The sequence below is a fragment of the Trachemys scripta genome, chromosome 13 (genome assembly GCF_013100865.1).
Source record: "Trachemys scripta elegans isolate TJP31775 chromosome 13, CAS_Tse_1.0, whole genome shotgun sequence".
NCBI lineage: Eukaryota > Metazoa > Chordata > Testudines > Emydidae > Trachemys > Trachemys scripta.
Window position 1 is genome coordinate 3,541,305 of NC_048310.1, and position 21,853 is coordinate 3,563,157.

A 21,853-nucleotide genomic window follows, 5' to 3' on the forward strand; every position below is an offset into this window, starting at 1 on the left:
CAGTCATGATTGCAGCATCATGTATTCATTTCAACATTATTTCTCCACCTTTTCACTTCACAGGCCACAGCTGTGTCCCTAAGCCTTGATTCACAGCCAAAGCCAATTTGGAACTAATCTGGTGACGTTTGTAATATGTTCTAAGCCTTTAGTATGTCCAGTACACAGAAAAGGAAGATGTCTATCTCCCACAGTGACTGCGTCCTTGCCAAAACAAATAGCCCCCCAATTAATTGACATTGCTAGGGTTAAAATAGGAGTATTTCCTTCACTAGAGACATAAGGGAGTAATTCAATGAAATAAATGGTCATCAAAACTAGTGCTGAGTGAATTGAATGGCTCCAGAAACTGGTAATACAACAGAGAAAATTTCACTCATTTAAGTCCTGCCCATGTTGATAATGATTGCTATTCAGTAGCCCAATGTAAAATGAGTTGATGGATCCTGCTCTAGTTCCCAATAAGACACATATCTTTATCACAAAAGCCATCACAGCTGCTCAGAAAGACTAAACTTCGTTCTCGACCCTACAAAAATTCCTCCCCGAGTTAAAGTACACTACCAGGGTGTGATGGCAGGAGGAAGTTTGCACTGCCACTGACCGTGCTATACATGTTTTGGGGTTGGAAGACTGACATGATTCTCACAGAGCACCAAAAATTCAGTGGAAAAAGTATATTTTATCAAATGATGTTAGCATTGTGATTTCTCATTAAAAATAAATACCTTTCATTGTATATATTTTTTCATTGCAACCATGGGAAAACCACAAATTAAACATACATAAGAAGGTAGCCAACCTCCAACTAAGAAAGTCTTTTCAAAAACAAAAAGGAAGTAAACCTTTGATGAAATAATTGCCTCTGCTGTTTTTTTTTTTCCCCCTTTTTTGCTATTGCTTCAGAAAAATTCTCTTCCTTTCTCGTCCCTTTAGCAAGGTGTCCTGCTGTTGTGCAGATGAAAGGTCCAGTCTCTTTAAAATTTCATGCGGGGCGCTTCCTCATAATCTCTCAGCTTTAAAGGCCCATGGCAAACACAGTATAACACTTGATGGAAAAGAGATAAAAATGTATGCAAGAAAGTGTGTATGTTCTTTATAAAATGTATACATATTCCAGGACGTGATGGTGATATCCATTTTTAAACTGCAGAGCTATATAATAAATTGCATTTATCATACACCTTTATCTTCTTCCCATACACTTTGACTACTAGTCCAGCTTCACCAAGACAACCTGTAACTTTTCAAACCTTTAAGTTTCATACAGCTGTCATTTAAATACAAAATAAAGATTAAATTATCCTGTCCCCCCAACAACAAAAACAAAAATTCCTTCTTCCTTTGGAAAACGGTGCCTGGAGCCAGCGCCCAGGGCTGGGGATCGGTAGCTGGGGCCCATTCCTGCTACCGCCAAGGTCAGGAGTCAGTGCCAGCAGCTGCCACCAGGGTCGGTGCCAGCAGCTGCCGTCGGAGCTGGGGTGTCAGTGCTCAGGGCCAGCAGCTACCGCCGGGGTCGGGGGCTGGCACTGTGTGGCCAGAGACAGGGGTTGGAGCCTGAACTGAAGCCTCATGGCCAAAGGCCAGGGTCGCATGGTCAGCGCTGGGGGTCAGCGCTTTAAACCCAGCAGCCAGAGCTGGGTGTTGGCACCCGAAGTCCCATGGCTGGAGCGCTGGTCCATGCAGCCAGGCTCCCTAAGTCCCGCCACTGGAGCCCACCTCACAACCACCCCAGGGCTGAAGCCTGGTGGCGGGAAGTGGTGGGGAGAAGGGGGCATAAGCTCACCATGCCCCTGCAGCATTGTGCCCCACCTGTCTCCAGGGATCGTGCAGGTAGGAGACCAGATAGCAAGTGTGAAAAATCAGGACAGGGGGTGGGGGATAATAGGACCCCATATAAAAAAAAACCCCAAATATCGGGACATCTGGTCACCCTACATGACTGCACATCTAGGAGGAACAGGGAGGGAGGGGGAAGGTGCCAATGCCTTTTCTCCCCCCCACCACCACCGCTCAGGAAGCTGTCATGGCCGCAGAGTCACTCCGTCCCAGGCCCAGCCTCCACTCCACCCCTTCTGCCGAGCCCCCATCCCGCCCCGCCTCTTTCTGCCCCACTCCACCCCAGACCCCGCCCCCACTCCACCCTTCCCCAAGTCCCCTTCCCATCTCTGCCCTGCCTCTTCCTGCCCCCCCTTCCCCCCTCCCCGCAGCGCCTCCTGCATGCTGCTGAACAGCTGATCTACAGCATGTGGGAGGCATGGCGAGGGAAAGGAAGGAGCTAATCGGCCGGGGTGCCGTGGGTGCTGAGTACCCTCTATTTTTTTTACTTGGGTGCTCCAGCCCTAGAGCACCAACGGAGTCGGTACCAATGATACCCACCAGCTTCAATGATGTTTCACCCAACCCACAACAATATTATGCTAGCAAATAAGGGACATTATGGTAAAGAGAAAATTACTTTTGTATGACTTACAGCATGGCGTTTAATCAGGGGCTCTTGAAGTCAGTGACATCTTTGGACAAGATGTTGTAGGAGGGATTAGCTCAGGATCAGTGACAGGAGTGCCTTGATTTAAATTTATGCAGCGTTGTCTTCAAAAGCAAATTCCCCACAGATAGGGTGACAACCTCAAAATGCAAAAATGAGACCCATGCAAGAGCTCGACCACCCTCCGTGACTCCACCCCCTGCTCCACCTCTTCTCCCAGAAACCCCACCCCTGGCCAGGTCAGAAGCCTGTGCCAGGCAGTAGTAAGAACCATCTGGAGAACTTGGCCACTGTGAGGAGCCCTGGACCCTCAACCTGCCCTGGACGTTGGGGACATGGGCCAGGGGCTGCTCTTGGGCACCTTGGCTGCCCCGCCCTAGGCAGATGGAAAGTCCAGGGCTCCCCACAGCAGCCCGGGCTCCCTGGGTGGCTCTTATCAGGGCCTGTCTCTGGCTTCTAGTCTGACCAGGGGCGGGGCCTCTGGGGGAATAGGAGGAGCAGGGGATGGGGCCTTGGGGTGAGGCTGGGCTAAGGCCCACCTCAAACTCGCCCCCCCCCCCCCCCGCCCGGGGAAGAGATTGGTGCTGCCGCTGAGCCTCAGGCAGGCATGGAGCAGCACCACAGGGAATCCAGGACAAATGTTGTCCCAGAGACATTCAGCCCAGGTCTGGGACCTGAAATGTACATTTCAGGACTGTCCCGCCCAATTAGGGACAGGTTGTCACCCTACCCAGAGACCAGGACACACCAACTCAAAGCTGCACCAGATGCTGCCAGAACAATAGATGCAAAAACTGAAAACATATTTCCACTGCTACAGTAATCAACATCCTCCACAACACACCTTTCAAGATCCATGAGTCCTACACATGTCTATCACAGTATGTGGTGTACCTCATCCAGTGCACAAAATGCCCCAACAATAACTATGTGGGTGAAACCAGACAATCACTACGCTCTCAAGTGAACCGACACATAAATATGATAAAAGACAAACACACCCTATCTCTGGTTAGTGAACATTTTTCACAAAGTGATCCCTCTATATCTAACCTCTCAATCCTCATCCTCAAAGGAAATCTGCACAACAAAAAGATGAGCCGGTGCCCTTATATTCATAACTCTTCTAGATACTAAAATTCATGGAGTGAATAGAGACACTGGATTTATGGTTTAGTCCAACAATCTATATACAGCCCATTTAACCTCCATCCCCAGCTTTTTCTTCCCCTTACCCCCTATGACTGGAGAGGTGTTAGCAGACCACTTCACTTTGAATAGTCCCTTGAAATATGTGTTAACTACTTATGCTAAACAATCTGTTACACCTGTATTTAGTTGCGACACTAAGTACTTTTTCCAGACCTGAGGAAGAGCTCTGTGTAAGCTCGAAAGCTTGTCTCACACCAACAAAAGTTGGTCCAATAAAAGATATTACCTCACCCACGTTGTCTCTCTTGATTGAAACAAAACCTTTGTGCTCTCTTTCCTGCATTATGAATACTACATTATAATGAGCATGTTGCATTAATAAATCTTTTGTATAGCAGCGCATGAACAGTTTACATTGTTCCATCTAAAGAAAATTCTGGGACCCTGCACAGGGGAAGGCTAGTGCAGTAAACGGCCCAGATTTCAAGTGGGGAAGGCAGGGTGGAGTCAAGATTCACTACAGGTACTCTTCTTCCTCCATGCCAGATTCCTACTCATGTCTGACACAGGACTGCCTTGGGTATGTCTACACTCCAGTTAAACACCCATGGCTGGCCCGTGTTAGCTGACTCAGCCTTGTGGGACTTAGGCTACTGGGCTGTTTAACTTCATGGCAGACATTCGGGCTTGGGCTGATGCCCAGCCTCTGGGACCATCACCCCAGCAGGATCTGAGAGCCCAAGCTCCAGGCTGAGCCCGAGCATTGACATTGGAATAAAACAGCCCTGTAACTGGAGTCTCGCAAGCCCAAGTCAGTTGACATGGGCCAGCCACAGGTTTAACTGCAGTGCAGACAGACCCCTAGTAGCCTCACCCAAACTATAGAAACATAGAATCGTAGCACTGGAAGGGACCTTGAAAGGTCTCTAGTCCAGTCCCCGGCCTCATGGCAGGACTAAGTATTATCTAGAAGACCATCCCTGACAGGTGTTTGTCTAACCTGCTCTTAAAAATCTCCAATGATGGAGATTCCACAACCTCCCTAGGCAATTTATTCCAGTGCTCAACCACCCTGACAGTTAGGAAGTTTTTCCTAATGTCCAACCTAAATGGCCCTGGCTGCAATTTAAGCCCATTGCTTCTTGTCCTATCCTCAGAGGTAAGAGAGAACAATTTTTCTCCCTCCTCCTTGTAACAAACTTTTATGTACTTGAAAACTTATCATGTCCCCCCTCAGTTCTCTCTTCTCCAGACTAAACAAACCCAATTTTTTCAACCTTCCCTCATACGTCATGCCTTACTGAAGTCAAGATATACCATATCTACCACTTTCCTCTATCCACAAGGCTTATGACCCTGTCAAAGAACACTATTAGGTTGGTTTGACACGATTTGTTCTTGACACATCCATGCCGACTGTTACTTATAACAGTCTTATGGAAGACTTATAACTGGCTTATGGAAATTAGCCAGTCCCCAGATGACATCCACCTGGGATCTGACCAGTCTCCTAAGGGCTAAATACATTAACTTAGCCCTTCTTCAAAGTTTCTCCTACATGCCTGTCTCAGCTGCTATTAACACTTATAGCTTTGGGCTCTTATGAAAGATACTGTAAAAGAAAGATAAAACATTGGTCTGATTCTCACGTAGAAACAACAGTCAGCATTATAACTGAATGTATTTGTAAGTACTAGAAAAACTGCTATTCATTCCAAACTCTCCTTTAAGCAAATTAGAAGAATAAAGTGTGTTCTCTTTGAAAAGATCATACACAAGGTATGTAACTTGGCATCCCACCAGGAAGATAAGGCTTCACTCTAGATGAAATATTCAGTTACATTTCTAGAAATTAGAGTGGAGGGATTTAGGGTTAGCCTTTTAGCTTATTCATGCATAATGAACCCATAGATTAATCCTGTTGCTTAATATGACAGTATTATTCATTAGACAAGTCATCATGGTCAGAGGCAGAAAATTATTACAAGGACAAATTAAAGATCCAAATTCCAATGGACTAGAGTAGTCTGATTCCATTCATGACCAAGATTGGTCTTTGCCATTTTTAATCCCCCCAGAATCCTTTTTTATTCTGCTTGAGCTTTTGGTTCTTTCTGTATGCTTCATTCATGGTTGTTTTTTAAACAGAGAAGGGGGAGAAGTGTTTGCGTGCTGCTTTATTTTTCTCTTTTTTTATTTTTCATCTGGATCTCATTTTTGGAGTGGGAATGGTGGGACCGTATTTCCTTCAGCATACTTGTAAAATCATAGAAATATGGGGCTGGAAGAGACCTTGAGAGGTCATCTAGTCCAGCCCACTGCACTGAGGCAGGACCAAATATACACATCCCTAGACCGTCCCTGACGGGTGTTTGTTTAACCTTTCTTAAAAACCTCCAGTGATGGGAATTCCACAACCTACCCTTAAAGCCTATTCCAGTGTTTAACTATCATTATAGTTTAAAGTTTTTCCTAATATCTAACCTCAATCTCCCTTGCTGCAGATTAAGCCCATTACATCTTATCCTACCTTCAGTGGACATGGAGAACAATTGATCACTCTCCTCTTTATAACAGCCTTTAACACAGGGGTTCTCAAACTGGGGGGTCAGGACCCTTCAGGGGGGTCACGGGATTATCACATGTTAGGTCACGAGTTGTCAGCATCCACCCCACACCCTGCTTTGCCTCCAGCATTTACAATGGTGTTAAATATATTTAAAAGTGTTTTTAATTTATGGGGGGGAGGGGAGTCGCACTCAGAGGCTTGCTATGTGAAAGGGGTCACCAGTACAAAAGTTTGAGAACCACTGCTTTAACATATTAGAAGACTATTATCAGGTCCCGCTCAGTCTTCTCTTCTCAAGGCTAAACATGCTCAGTATTTTAACTTTTCCTCTTAGGGCAGGTTTTCTAAATCTTATATCATTTTTGTTGCTCTTCCCTGGATGCCCTCCAACTGGTCCACATCTTCCTTAAAAGTGGCACCCAGAACTGGACACAATACTCCATCTGAGGCCTCACCAATGCCAAGTAGAGCAAGACAATTACCTTTACAGTTGTGCAATTGATTTTTCCTTCCTAAGTGCAGTACTTTGTACCTATTTTTACTGAATTTCATCTCTTGACTTCAGACCAATTTTCCAATTTGTCAAGGTCATTCTGAATTCTAATCCTGTCCTCCATAGTGCTAGCAACACCCCCTCCCCAGCTTGGTGTTACCCGCAAATTTTATAAGCATACTCTCCACTCTATTATCATTAATGACCTCTCTTTGGACTATTACCGTGTTGTGGAGAGGCTTGTGTGTCCCGATGACCCTTAGAACTATGTCGTCCGGAGTCTTGTACTCCTGGTAGGGTCACCCTTGGCGAACTGTTCTGAGGTGAGGTTCCAGACGAAGCACAGTCCAAACTTCTCAAGACCCCAACACCGGAAAAGGCGTATTCAAGGACTTGCCAGTTCTCTGCAGCTGTGAAGGTGGATGAGGGCTGCAGCAGGACATAGACCTCTAGTTAACTCAGACTCCACTGCCACCGGGACCAGGGCTCCTTCCTGCCAAGTTTTGTGAGGTTCCTGCCTGAGCACCGGCCTTTACCAATGGTATTAATATCTCCCCACTAATAAAGTCCTGCAGCGATAGAGGAGTGGTGGTGATAGAAGCAGTAATCTCTGGGAATCCGTAGTCACAAATCTGCATGCAGGTGGCAGCCATATGTTGGGTCATCTTGTGCTTGGACTTATGAGACAGAAGCGCAATTTCGGCAGCTGCAGCCACGATTAAGCAGTCCTTTTCATGATCCCCTCTGCTACCTGTAAAGCATAAATTGGACTCCTCAGCCATCTTAAGTCTCATCAATGACTTTTCCCCCGGCAGACATCATCCTTGTATCAGGGGACAGCTGATGACAACGACAATCAATGAAAATGCCGACTAGTACTGGAACCAAGGCTGACCCCTGCAGGACTCCACTAGATATGTCCCCTCGGTTTGGCAGCAAACCATTGATAACTACTCTCTGAGTACAGTCTTTCAAGCAGTTTTGCACCCACCTAATATTAATTTCATATAGACCACGTTTTCTTATGAGAATGTCAAGCGGGATTATGTCAAAAGCCTTCCTAAAATCAAGATACATCATGTCTACAGCGTTCCTGCATCCACTAGGATAATAACCCTGTCAAAGAAGGAAATTAGGTTGATTTTGCATGATTTGTTCTTTGTAATGTCAGGATTCCTCATTGAGGTAGCGGATCCATTTCTTTGTCAACTCTCAGATTAGTAGGCCCAGCTCAGTTTCAGTGCTTTCTATAGAAGAACATTGTACCACTACCATTCTCTTGATAGGTTTATAGAATATTACAACCATCTTTTGTTTTCCAGCTGTCAATATGATGGAACCTAAATGGCCCCTCCTTTTACACCTTTCTTAGAGATCATCTGTATACCAGAACACTGAGGGTGGAAACCACACTCCAAGTCTGCTCTATTGTGACAGGGAGAATTTTTTCACTCTGATGCTGTGGCAGAGACAGAAAGCTTTCTTTTCCTCCACTATGGTTGTATTGGCAAATTCCTGACCAGCAGAACTGTTCCAGGTGGTAGACAGCTTGGTGAATCTAAACAGCCTCCACTCAGAAGCAGAGTTGGTGTTTCTTGCTGCAGAGAGTTTTCTATTTGTACCCAGACAAGGTGGGTCAAATTTGTATTGGACTTGCTGCCTCGGTGGTGACAGGTATATGCCTGGAAAGGGACAAATGCTAAATCTTCTCTGGTTGATTATCTGCACCCAGTCTCACTGGATGACTATCTGCCTCTAATGACAACCAGAAGTCAAGTGTCCATGCAGATTCTTTGATAATGCTGACTGCAATTTTTGTTTGTTTGTTTGTACACTATGGATGGGTAAATAGAACTGCTCTTGAATGGTTCCATTCTTTCTTAAGTCTCAGAGAGTAGTACTGGGCAACTCTTCATCAGCTTCAAAGACCATGTCATAAAGTTCTCCAGGGATCTAGTCTGTTACCCTATCTGTTTAGTGTATATATGGAACTAAGGGGAGGAGACATTGAGATAATTTAGTCTGTGTTACCATTGCTATGAGGGTGATACGCTGCTCGTCTCTCATTAATACACCTCAATTATGCAAGGTCTTAACTTTTCCAGGGCATCACTGACATCGGGATGAGGATGTGTGATGGGGTGGCTGCCCCTCACTGGCAAAAAAAGGGGTTAAAAGCAGCCCTAGGGAGGCAGCCAATCGGAGGAGGGCTGAAGGGAGCAGCCAATCAGGGCTAGGTAGACCCATATAAAAAGGGAGCTGCAAGGCAGAGGGAGGCAGTTCTCTGCTGGGAGACCAGGGAAGGACTGTGTCCCAGAAGGGCCAAGAGAACTGCCAGCACCCTGGACAGAGCAGTGCTGAAAACAGGGGCTGAGGGAGCCAGACACAGCTCCTGGCTGGCGGCTGGAGGTTTGCAGACTGAAGCCCTGATACAAGGGTAAAGAAGGTGCCGGGGCCACGCGGGAAGTGGCTAGACTGTGGCCTTCAGTTTGCCACAGAAGGGAAGTGGCTGAACAGCGGACTGTAGGTGCCTGGAATGGGGGAGCACAGTGTGTGGCAGCTGGAGGGCTGTGTCACTGAAGAGGATGCTGCGGTCCTTGGAGAGACATGGGTCAAAGAACGGGAATCACGGTGGCAATGCACCACCCAAAGGGGGTGCACTCAACTGCAGAGTTAATTCCCAAGACAGGCTGAAGAGGCGCCAGAGTGGTAAGCGAACCCCATTACAGGGTGATTTGGCTGAAGCTCAGTCCCGATAAGATGGAGGTAATGAATCTAGAAGATATAGGAAGGATCTTGTCTACCCCGATTACTGAAGGTATTTTTATGCAAGAGATCCATAATATAAAGTCTCCTTTGAATCCCCAATGCTTCTGGATTCTCATGTGGTATCCATGTAAGGACATTTTTCATCAATGCCCAGGAAAATGACTGCAATTATTTCTCTTGAAAGTAGTTTCCCCCACACACACACACACAGTTATCTAGACCTTTGTGACTTCCAGAAGTGGGTCCTTAAGAGAAACTTAAATGTGAACAGGACTGGGGCCTTACAGATGACCTCATGGAAGTCATACCATGCATTATGGGGATGATAGATAATGTAATGTTGAAAGCGAGTTCTCCACTGTTTAGATTAGTCAACAATTTATATATGTTACTTTTTTAATATCGTTAAGACCCCATAGAGACTGAGACTGGTGCTTGTATTAATTAAAAATAAATTATACAGAAATCTCTGCTGTGCAGGGCAAAATTAAAACTTAAATTAAGAAGGCCTCGTGTTCAGATTGTAAAATTAACTAAGTTCTAGTATAATACGCAGAGATGAATAAACTCAATTAAGATAAAATTAGACATGCTCATGATTCAAACTCTTCCCATCCCTGAAAGCAAACCAGTACTAAGAAGCACTTACACAGGCCCTCTGGGTCAGAAGGGCAGAAGCTGAGGGGTCTCTACATACACTGATAACATGTATCCTCTTCAGGCATCTAACCAGGCTTCCCACTCTCATTAGAATGTCTCCTTTTCAGACAGCTGACCAAATGGTCTGAAGTCTTCTCCAGTCACACACAGTAACCCCTCCACTTGGGACCCACTGTAAAATTTACAAGACTCTGGACACTTTATTCCCCAGTGTGCACTGTGGGATTGTAAAACCCTGAGCACATGAGATTCTTCTCTCCCTTCCCATGAGAAGAACTAATTTGTGTTACAAATGTCGGCTGTTGAGAGCTCAGATCTCTTTGTCCAAGAAAGACACACCATTCTGATGGAAGTTTGCCAGAGACTCCTTTTTTCTTGGCTAGCACACTACTTAATCCACTAAACTCCAACAGACTTGGAGTCAAGAAAGGTTTTCTTCAAAGTTCCAAACTTGGTAGAGATTACACAATTTCCTGAAACTTTCAGTTGCCTTGAGACGTAAACACAATTGCCTTCTATTCTTAGATGTGAAACATAAAAGAAGTTAGAACTTCACTACCACTTAATTTAAGACAAATTCAAATATCACTTTACGATTGAAAAAAAAAACAAAAAAAACAATTGATACTATGGCAATAGATGCATTAGAAATAGGCGAAGTAAATAAGAATGGCAGCCATGGTTTACACAGAACAACTTACCAGTTTACGCAAATGACAATTAAAAAACCAGGAGGGATACATTTTCAAAGTGGTGTGCCTACATATATAAAAAATGCAAGTGTGTTTCTAATGGCCATATAATTGCACTTATATAGGCTTTCATTTTCAAGAAGTGGCACATAAAAGCAAAGGAACTACAATATACCTATATGACTAAACAGAAGCATGTTGCAAGCCACAGTAGAATGGTCATCTATTTAAGAATGCGACTGAATTTTCAGCATAATTAATTACACAATTTTATATCCTAATTTAGTTTTCACATTTGCCTATGTATTTATGACTTATTCTAAAGCACAGTACTTGTGGTACTTTAATCTACATTTCCTACAAATCACATAATTGAGGGGCAGATTAGATTTTTAAATAAATCTGGAACAATTTTTATAATATTTAGAAAGATTTGAAAGAATAGGTTCAATAGGACATAAAGGCCAAAGGCTAGTTTTGTTACCTTTTCCAGTGGAACAAATGTTTTAGAGAGGAGTTTGATGTAAGGGGTAAAATAATATTTTCATATAAATAACATTTCTGCTTCTGGAAATTAGATATTCGCCTGTTACTGATTTTAATTTCAGTTGCATAGGCCAATATAAATTGAATCAAATCAAACACCATTTACATACATTATATAAATAAACATGAAACCAGAAGGCAACATGAGTTATCTAGAAAGCAGATATCACTATTGTTAACTTAAAAATACCCACAAAACATCTCTATAAGCTTTTTGGAAATCTGACATTTTACCTTACTAGGGCCAAACAGCTAACTGTGCAATTGTGCAAACAAAATGTACATGTTTGCCACAGGAAATTTCTACTAGCATTTAAATTATTACAAAAAATATCCATTATCTGAACAAACAATTGCACCTTAGCACACTCTGGGAAATTAATTTGTTGAAAATTCACCCCCAGTATAAAAAAGTGTTCTATTGTCTCCCAAAGTTAATCAAGCAAAGGGTAACTTAGGAGAGTAGTACAAGGCCATACTTTTCTCTTTAAAGAAGAGTCACATTTTTCTCAGCACACTATTCTACAAGTACACAGAGAATTTTGTGCCGCTACACATAAAATTAAGTGCATATGAAGATTGAGCCAAATTCTGCTCTCATTTAAAATTGTTCAACACAAGCGTAAAAGCAGAATTTGTCCCAACATATGGGGCCAAAACTTCAGCTGGTGTAAATCAGCATCCCTCTCTACTGACTTTAATGGAACTATGCCACTTTACACTAACTGGGGATCTGAAAGCACTTGTGGAGGTAATATCCTAGTGATCAGTTATGGAGCCATGTGATAAATTAACTTATCATGAGCCTTTGACTACCTAACCTGCCCTCAGCTCTAAATAGCTCATTTAAAAGAAGTGAAGTAATCAGCTATCCAAAGAAATATTTTTTTTTTTTAAATGCAGAATTTCCTCCAAGAATCAACCCAACCCAAGATGCAGGAAGGCCAAGATTTCATACTGGGCAGTGACCGTTCTTCTGTAAATAACAGTACCATGGCTTTAGCGCATGTGTTCATGTGACCCCGCACTGGAACAGAAATCGGAGATGATCAGCTTTCAGAAGGGAGGCAGGCACCTGCTTCTAACCCTGGAAGGGCCCAAGATAATGAGTTAAAAAGCCTGACTTTTATATACTGAAAAGCTACGTTAGGGCATAGTTAGAGGTTTTTATGGTTCCTCTGAGCTCTGGACAGTTGGGTTCATGGTAAATAAAGCACTTGGCTTTACAGGGGGGAGGATACAAAAAATAGCTCCAAAACTTTCTAAAATATTTGAAAAATAGTTTTTTTTCTGTAACATGTGGCACTTGCAGAACATATCATGATATGCTGCAGTATGACATTTTTATTGGCACTTGTTTGGAATGAGCAACATAACTCCCTCAAGAGAGCCTATCCCAAACTCATGTTGACAAGACGTTATATAAACACCACACCTTCACATAATCTAGGTTTTATACCTCCACCCACGCTGCTTCAAGCACAGGAACAGCAAAAACCCCTCTTCCCAGACCATCAAGCAGCTTCCTCCTTAGCACAGATTCTTCCCACTACCTATGTAAATTTAAGTTGGACATTAGGAAAAACTTCCTAACTCTTAAGGTGGTTAAACACTGGAATAAATTGCCCAGGGAGGTTGTGGAGTCTCCATCATTGGAGGTTTTTAAGAGCAGGTTGGACAAACACCTGTCAGGGATGGTCTAAATAATACTTAGTCCTGCCATGAGTGCAGGGGTCTGAACTAGATGACCTGTCATGGTCCCTTCCTGTCCTATAGGGTAAGTGACCTGTGTTTTGGATTAGTTAGGCACAAAAATTGTGCCCAGTCAGGCCAGAATACATGTCATTTCCCAGACAGACTGGGATGCTGGAAGCATCCCAATTATTCAGTGAATTAGTATAATGTATATTCTTGCTTGGACTTCTTATAAATATGCCTTTTTCTGAGTCCTTGAGTTCCTGTTTTATCAGTCATGCTTTATAATCCTATTCTCATTCCAAACAAACAATAATTTGAAACAGGTTTACTTTCAAAACTTTTACCCTCCCAAAAATAGTGTTCAAAAAAGTGTACAATGATGAATATTGATACAGTGTAATTGCTGCTAGTTTCATCACAAATCATTTCTAATCTGAATAAAAAAAGATCAAAAGTAATATCAATCGTGCTGGCCAGGGAGTGAAAGGACATTCCCAGACATTAACTGCTTTCCAAATAGGAAAAACATATTAAATATCTCTTATAACAAGATGTTTTCCTCATGTTTCCTTTGGGGGAAATCTGTTTAGTGCATTCCTCTCCATGCTAGGCTTTGGCACTATAAGCCAGGTTTGTCATTCTTCCATCTGCAAAGGGCTGGCTGCTGGGAGGCTGCCAGGTTTACTGTGATATCACTCACTGAACCAAGACTAAGCATGTTAAGCACAGGGCAAGAATAAGTAACAAAAGTAAATATATGGAGTTTATACAGTAAACTCACTAATGTACATAATATGTATATAAAGGAATATTTAATCTTCCAACAGGTAAATGTTTGCACAATTATTCACTTTGGGGGGAAAACATTGAAAAAGAGAAACATTTTAGCATGAGAAATGTATAGGATTAGAACTAAACTTCTGGGTGCTCTACAATTTCTACGGTTTAAATTTCTTTCCATACCACTAAGGCCATCTGTATCTGCAATTATGAGTAAAACAATAAGGTTTTAAAATAAATCTTTCCTAAAGCTGCAAATTGTTATGGTGCTTAAAAGAAAACATTCTGAATGACTTGTTTGTTTCTGGGCAGAGATATCTCATGAGCAATAGATGTGGGTGGCCAAATACATTTAAATGCCAGTGTTGTGCATAGGCTTTCTATGGAGAGATATATTAGTGCACAATAATGCAACTCACATTTTATGACTACAGAAAGTCCCTGTGTTATTGCTATGATATCTTTCTCACATCTTTTTTTACTATGCCTATATCACCAGGTCTATGCCACTGATTATGTCTGTAGCAGTCAATTTTTCCATATAAACATCCTCTTCGTATCAAGCTTTTACCACCTACACTGTTCCACTTCACTTCTTTTTAGCATTACTAACTACTTCAACGAGACAACTGCTACTAAAAACCATGATACTGTAGCAATCATTTGGTTCTGTGCACACATTTTAATTTCATGCCCTACAGGGGGGAATCACTATCAGCCTTAAACAAAAATTGACTCTTTAATGTTTTATTGTTTTTACACATTTTATCTTCCCAACAGTGTATTTACTTCTTTTAAAAATTCTGCAATTGGAGCTACCACTTGGCTTGCGTTGAACATATATAAGGAACATTCAACCTCAAAATCTGAAACACACAAATAATTCCATGACAGTAACAATACAAAGAAGATGAAATTGTCGAATGATTTCCTCTTATCCACATCTAGTTGTCATCATAGCACAGTTGGAGCTAACATGTTGTGCAACCTTACAGCAATCTCTGGAAGGGAGAATCACTACTTGAGATCACAGAACTAGATGGTTTTTATCACAGCCTGTAATTTACATCCTTACAGGAATGGGGGTAGAAGGAAGCGAAAAGCAATGAAGCAGTGAAACTAAGAAAATATAATCATGGTTAGCCTCAAACCTGGTATATGAATTTTGTTTTCCTTTTACACAGGCATTTTCATGTTGGCAAAAGCAACTGGTGAAATGTTGGTCTTTTTTGTTTCCCCTGTGTACACATTAAGAGCTAAAAACCATGAGTCAGTGGAAGTGAGCTGCCCTAGGCACAGAACTTACAGTAGCACAGCACTATTAAATCCAGCAATTAGAATCTATTATTAGGACCTAGAGAAGGGAAAAAATGATGACCAATGGTGTATGGTGACCATCCAAAAAAAGCCAGCAAACCATTAAAAACATTCCTTCTGTCTGAGACCTTTTCTATAAATAAATTCCTTTTTTAAAATTTATTTAACATGTTTAAAAGAAGTATCAAGGACAAATTAAAGTTTTCTTCCAATAAAGGCATTTTTTGAATTATATTTACAGCCCAGACTTTTCTGCCCTCTGGTGGGGAAAAATACTGAATGACAACAGGACAATACTAAAGGTTTAATTATATAAATAGCATATGTCACAGACTAACCCTATCTTCTCTTTAGTGAACCTAATACTTTGCTTATGTACCACACTTATATCATGGTACAGTGTAAGAATAGGCATTTATTAAAATGTTTGACTTTTTACAGGCCATTTGCATTGCAGTATATAAGCAGCTGTTTACATGAACAATCGAACTTTGGACAGATAAGTTTAAGTACCTATTATATTTTTGGATCTCTCATATGACTCACTACCCACACTTTTTATATGGTAGACACATCAAAAGATGTGTAATTAAACAACACAGAAAAAGTAAATACTATGTATCTTGCATGACCCTTCCAATGCAGTGGAATGGCTGACTAGTTTCTGCAGTAGACTGATGGGTGAATGCAGGCCAGCTGAAATAAGCTAATGCAATGTTGTTGTTATTTTATGTATTTATTTATATTCAATTTAAACCTACCTAAGAGTTCCCACCCAGTGTATATATTTTGGCACTCCCTCTTCCCTCTCCCTTATTTGAGAGGAGTTAGAGTTTCTCACTACAAATGGGAAGAGATTGATGTCAACATGTTCTCCATGAAAGATCTTCCACTCTGGAATTTGCTTCCCATCTGCTGATCCACCAGAGCCGGGATCTTGAAACACTCCAGAGTTCATTTTTTCCTTCCATGCACTTAAGGAAGGAATATATAGAATTTGGTGTACATACAGGATGAGCAGCTTTATTATTTGTGAGCAATAATTAGTAAATATGTAAAATAGCATAAGAGCTCTGAGAACATGGGATGGATGCTTATTGATTGACAAACATCTTATTGATAAGAGAATATAAATGAAATACAGGGATCACACCAATTTTGTTTAGTTGTACCAATTTGTTTTTATTTTATGCAGGACCCAGAAATCCTGTTTTAGTTGTTGGCATCTTTGGGATACATTCAGATTTTGTATAAATTTATTATCCATCATCACAAAAGCACTCACATGCTTCAATGATGAGCACCGCAGAAATCCTTCTAAACAAACAACAGATGAAGAGGATAAGAATACTGCAAAATAATAAATCTTGTTATGGGAATTATGACATTATTGTTCTTTGGAAACCACCTTAAAGACCAAATATATGTTAATGCATTATAAGCACTTGGGCCCTGATTCAACAAAGCCATTATGCATGTGCTTGAAGCATGTAAGTAGTGGCACTGCCCTCAGTGAGGCTACTTAAAAGTTAAGTACATGATTTAAGTGCATTGCTGAATCAGGGCCTTGAGTGCTAACACAATTTATAAAAGTTCTTTAAAATTAGCAGGTAGGGTATGTGTACTATCTACTTGATTATAACCACATGTTCTGGAAGACCACTCACTGTTCTCAGTTTTCTGCATTGTCTAGGCAGAATGAAGCAAATTAAAGGTGTACACCTGAAAATGTATCAAACAAAAGACTATTTAAGATCCTAAATAGATAAAGGAACATATTGTATATATAGACTCAGCCATTACAAATATTTAAATATTAATAAACAAAACAAAGCATATTCAAATAAATTCCTCCCTGGCTTACCTGCCAAGACCCAAATTCAAAGTTCTGTTTCCTCAGAAATTCATGACATTCTAAACACCTAATAAATGGAAGCAAGCAGAAAAATGCTTTGCTGTAGGTTCTTTATGTAGAGTTGCTGTCTGTGTTAAACAGCTGCCGTCTTCCGCACCAAATATGGAAGCTGAAATCCAAAGATACCCTTACACATCCCACATGGGTACTGAGAGGTTACTAGAAGTTTGCAAACGTTTTGATCCTAGCATTAAAAGCACTAAAGAAGTTTGCCTTTCATCTTTAAAAATGATGCGTCTCCTCACCTCTGAATGTACTTGGTTTTGAGGGTTTAAGTCAGACCTACAATGTTTCAGAATGTGTTCTTTTCTATTTTAATTCCCTTTTTGATGGTATTATATTGAAAAAGGAAAAACTCTCAGCATATAGTCCATAACAGGTCTAGAGGAATTGTTGTTTACTGCCATACTTTGTACATTAATATTTGTAAATATACCACATACTTATACAGTTCTAAAATAAGTACAGCATTTGAAGAAAAAAATCAAAAATACTTTCAAAAATAATTTTAAAAAACTGCTACTAGGCAAGAGTCCCTGCAAACGATATTTTCAGCTTTTATCCTTTTATGCTGCCATTAAGCATAAAAGGAGTGGCATATTTAAATCCGTGTACATAGCATATCTAATGGGCACAATTATAAAACTGGAAAAATAAATAAATAAAATTAAGTGAGGCAATACTAGTCTTCTCCATAACATTTGATTTTGCCATGAGTGGACTGGAACCTCCTAAATGACAGACAGACAGACACCCCTGCTTCCAGCAGTATTTAGATAAGCACATACACACGGCATGCCTACAGGCTATAGTTTTTCATTTGTATTGCCAATCCTCTCGATTGATCTACAACTAACCAACCAAAATAAACAGACTTAACTTTCCAGCAGGTCTCAAAATGAACCAGTAAATTAAATTCCTATGTCACAAAAGGAAGCACAAAATGTCTAGGAACAAATAAAATAATTAAAATTATATCAACACTTTTTCCCCCAAGAATGGAAATTAACTATATCAAGACAAGTTCTAAGGCAATGCTTTTTGGAAGCTAATGATACAGTCCCAAAGACATCCAACATAATGCACATAATACCACATTGCAACGTCAATTAAGAGAGAAAGTCTGGCCTAATAACAGAACATGTAAAAAAATCAATTTAGACATTTTAAAGATATTAGAAGAAAAGTTTCATATTCAGAATGCTGTTTTACCTAATGCACCCTCATCTTCCCTTCAACTCCCCAGCTATTTCAGGCCTTGATCCCTACAGAGCTTTGCATTAAAATTGGAAGTTGCAGCAGACCCAGCCAGGCAATCTTGTACCTCTTCTACACAGCATAACAACTGTACCAAAATTTTTGTATGATTGTCTTGATATATAGAGAAAGGTCTAACAACAACCTGGATCAGACTCAATGTTATAGTTACAGTACTTCTAAATAAATAGGATTTCAACCCAGGTCTCCAAAAGTTACTTAGTTATTGAAGTATCAGAGAGGTAGCAGTGTTAGTCTGTACCCACAAAATCAACGAGGAGTCCGGTGGCACCTTAAAGACTAACAGATTTATGCATCTGAAGAAGTGGGGTTTTTTACCCATGAAAGCTTATGCCCAAATAAATCTGTTAGTCTTTAAGGTACCACCAGACTCCTCGTTGTTTTAGTTATTGAAGAATCACCCTATTGTTAATATCTCAAATCCATATTGACAATATGTCTGGAGATGCTGATTTTGCTCTTGTGGATCCAAACTACTTTGATTTTTCTGAAAGGAAATCAGAACTCCTTTAACACATCATAATCATATCCTGTTCTCATAGCCAAATATTCCTTTGGGTATTGAAGAACTGAAAGAGACCCATTTGGATTTTTCTAAACAACTGCTGGAACAAATAAAACATTATATAGAGATAGAAAATAAAATAGTGTCCCCACCAGTTTAGAAACCGGCATATTTCTCTCCAGCATCTATCCAGCAGCTCTTCAGTACATCTGTCTCTAGATAAATAATAAAGATAGGTTAGGGTCAATTCACATTCTAAATTTCCAAAACAATTTAGATCCATCAGCTGGTAGATCAGCACATTGGGCACTGACTGTCCTTTTGGTTCATTTAAAAAAAATAGGCTTGCTTTTAATTGTGTAATACAGATTAATTGCTTTCCAGCAGATAGAACAATGCTCGTTGTTAAATGCTGAGTTCCTTAGAAGAAGCTAATTAGCTTCTGAGTTAAATTTAGTTCCCTCTCAAATTTGTCTGTCATGTGACAGGGAAAGAGTTTGTGAACTTTTTTCAGCATTCAGAGCTTTATCCCCAAAATATCATATTAACGATGCCCCTGATGGCAAGTTTTATTTACTTCAAGTAAAAATTAATATGTCACATCCTCATAACAAATATCTCATTATAAATATTAATAAGGCCCTATCATGAAGGAAAATCCAGATTTCCATCTTCTGGCTGATGGACACAAGAGGTTGAAGATCAAATGCTCAGTATACTTAAGAGAATACATAAGTCATTATCGGTAATCCATTTCCATATTAAACAAAAGAGACATTAAAAAAATCATACAGTGAAAGGGCCTCTCTCATAAAACTTATGGCCACATCTGCAAACTCTTCTAGCTCGAATGTAAAATAGCATTGCATGTTGAAACTTAGCGCAGTAGGGCAGCTTCATTTGCCTCCACTGCCCCCATATTACTATTATTAAACTCATTACTCCATAAAGCACTGTGGGTGCTCAAAGATACATTCTGGGTCAATGTGATGTTTCAATAATGGTACAAACGCTCCTATGCAGGAGACCAACAGCTGTCCTGCAGTCTGTTCCAAGCTCCCAAGGCAGGCAAGGATTGGACATTCAAAGGCAGCATGCACATCCCCTAGACTGATAGGAGAACTTCACATTGCTCTAGTGACTCTCTTGAATGATGCACAGATGGCAAAGACTAGCTCTGTAGGACGCAGCCTCCAGCCCTCCTCAGCCAGGAGGGAAGATCACTATGATGCAGGCTCTTTCAAAGACAATGAGTAAACAGGGAAAGTTAAAGGGTCTAGGACAATTTCTAAAAATATTGGCCAAGATTCTCAGCTGTAGTCATAGCGTAGCTCTGACCCTCTTTAAACTAAAAAAAGGGACATTACAGCAGGTTCACAACTAAGGTTCTGACGGGTCTATCCTGTGTATAGTATGTACATATCATTATGTAGTGATTTCTGCAACTAAATGCCATGTGAGAAAACAGACTAGGATAGGATGTTGCTGCATCAAAAGGTTGATACACCCAACCCAAATTTAATATTGAGGACAAAAATATTGTGATGCCCTTCAATTGAAGAAACAGCACAAGGGCAAGATCACATGGACTGTGTCTCACAAACATCATATGGGGAGAAAACATATATGGGTAATAAAGGGTTCCTTATTCTAGCAAAGAAAGGCATAACAAGGACCAATGGCTTGAAGATGAAGCCAGACACATTAAAATTATAAATTAGGCAGCAATTTTTAACTGTAAGCTATTATTAAGGTTGCCTGACACTTCCCATCATAAGACCCTGTTTTCAGTTACTTATAACGTTGCCAGACTTTAACTGTTTGGGCTGAAATTTTCCATGCCCAGTTCCTGCCTCAGACTGAAGTTTTTCAGTAATTTTCAGCCAAAATTTTTCAGCCATTTTTAAGAATGAGGTTAGGGAGAAATATATTGTTTTGTCCATGTTAAAAAAATTCTTAAGACCTTTTTCTTTGAAAACCTAGCTAGCACCTCCATGCTTTGGGTCAGGGACTTAAAATTTGGCAGAGGGAGGTGGCTTTTAAGTTAGAGGTGTGCCTTTTGCCATCCTTGTGAAAATCCACCCAAATCTGGCTAAAGCCTTTGAAAAATTGCTGTTTGCACATGCTCACTAGAAACCTGATCGAGTTTAACAATTTAAAATCTCCAAAGTTTCCATCCTCAATGAGCATGTTTCAGCAGCTCACAGCTGATAGTGCTACCAGACTGCACATGCACCATCTCCACAGAGCAAATGAACATGCTCCATCCCTCACAGTTGCTACATATGACTGGGCTGTGCATATGTGCCAGTCCCACAGAGTGACTGAACAGCATGCTCCACACCAGGGCTAGAGGGACTCAGAAGGATTTTCCTTGTGATGGCTGCTGTGGGTTGGGGAGATGCAGGCTAGGCACCAGAACGGATGAATCATGTGGGTGTCCATATGATGCCACATGATGGAATTGCTGGGGGCAGGGGGAGGTTCAGTTTGCTTTTAAAAAAAAAAATCTAGGAAATTACACACACACACACAAAAAATAAGTAAAAGAATATTAAGATTGCAAAGTCAAGCACTTAAAAGCTAGGAAATGCCCGAATTAAGGTTGCCTGTGCAACCTTAATTTGGTCCCCTTTTACCAAATGCATTATGACAGTTTTTACTTACATGATCAAGAATTAATCATGGTTATATAATAAAGCAAGCTGTTGTCTGTAGCACCCCTGCCTTTTTTGTTGCAGAAGCTGGGAAGTGTGTAGTGAATGAGGCAGTGCATTGCAGGAAGAGAAAGGGGCGTCTCATGGTTAAGACCTCTGGATGCTGCCTTGGAGAATTGGATTCCATCACTGCAGCTAACAGTTCCTGTGTGATCCTAAGTAAGTCACTTAAACCAAATTTTTCCACAGGTGATAACTAATTATATGTTCCACATTTTCTGGATGTCCAATTTGAGGGGGCCTGATGTGCAGAAGTGCTGAATAGTCACAATTG

At 41.0% G+C, this 21,853-nt stretch overlaps 1 long non-coding RNA gene across 1 annotated transcript in view; it reads right to left on the minus strand.

The window, feature by feature from the left end:
* Window positions 1-18,920: 18,920 nt before the first annotated feature.
* LOC117886572 overlaps window positions 18,921-21,853 on the minus strand; it is a 42,476-nt gene continuing 39,543 nt past the window's right edge. The window contains exon 3 of the long non-coding RNA XR_004647997.1: window positions 18,921-19,077. This is a non-coding gene — a long non-coding RNA (uncharacterized LOC117886572). The remainder of the gene's footprint in view (window positions 19,078-21,853) is intronic.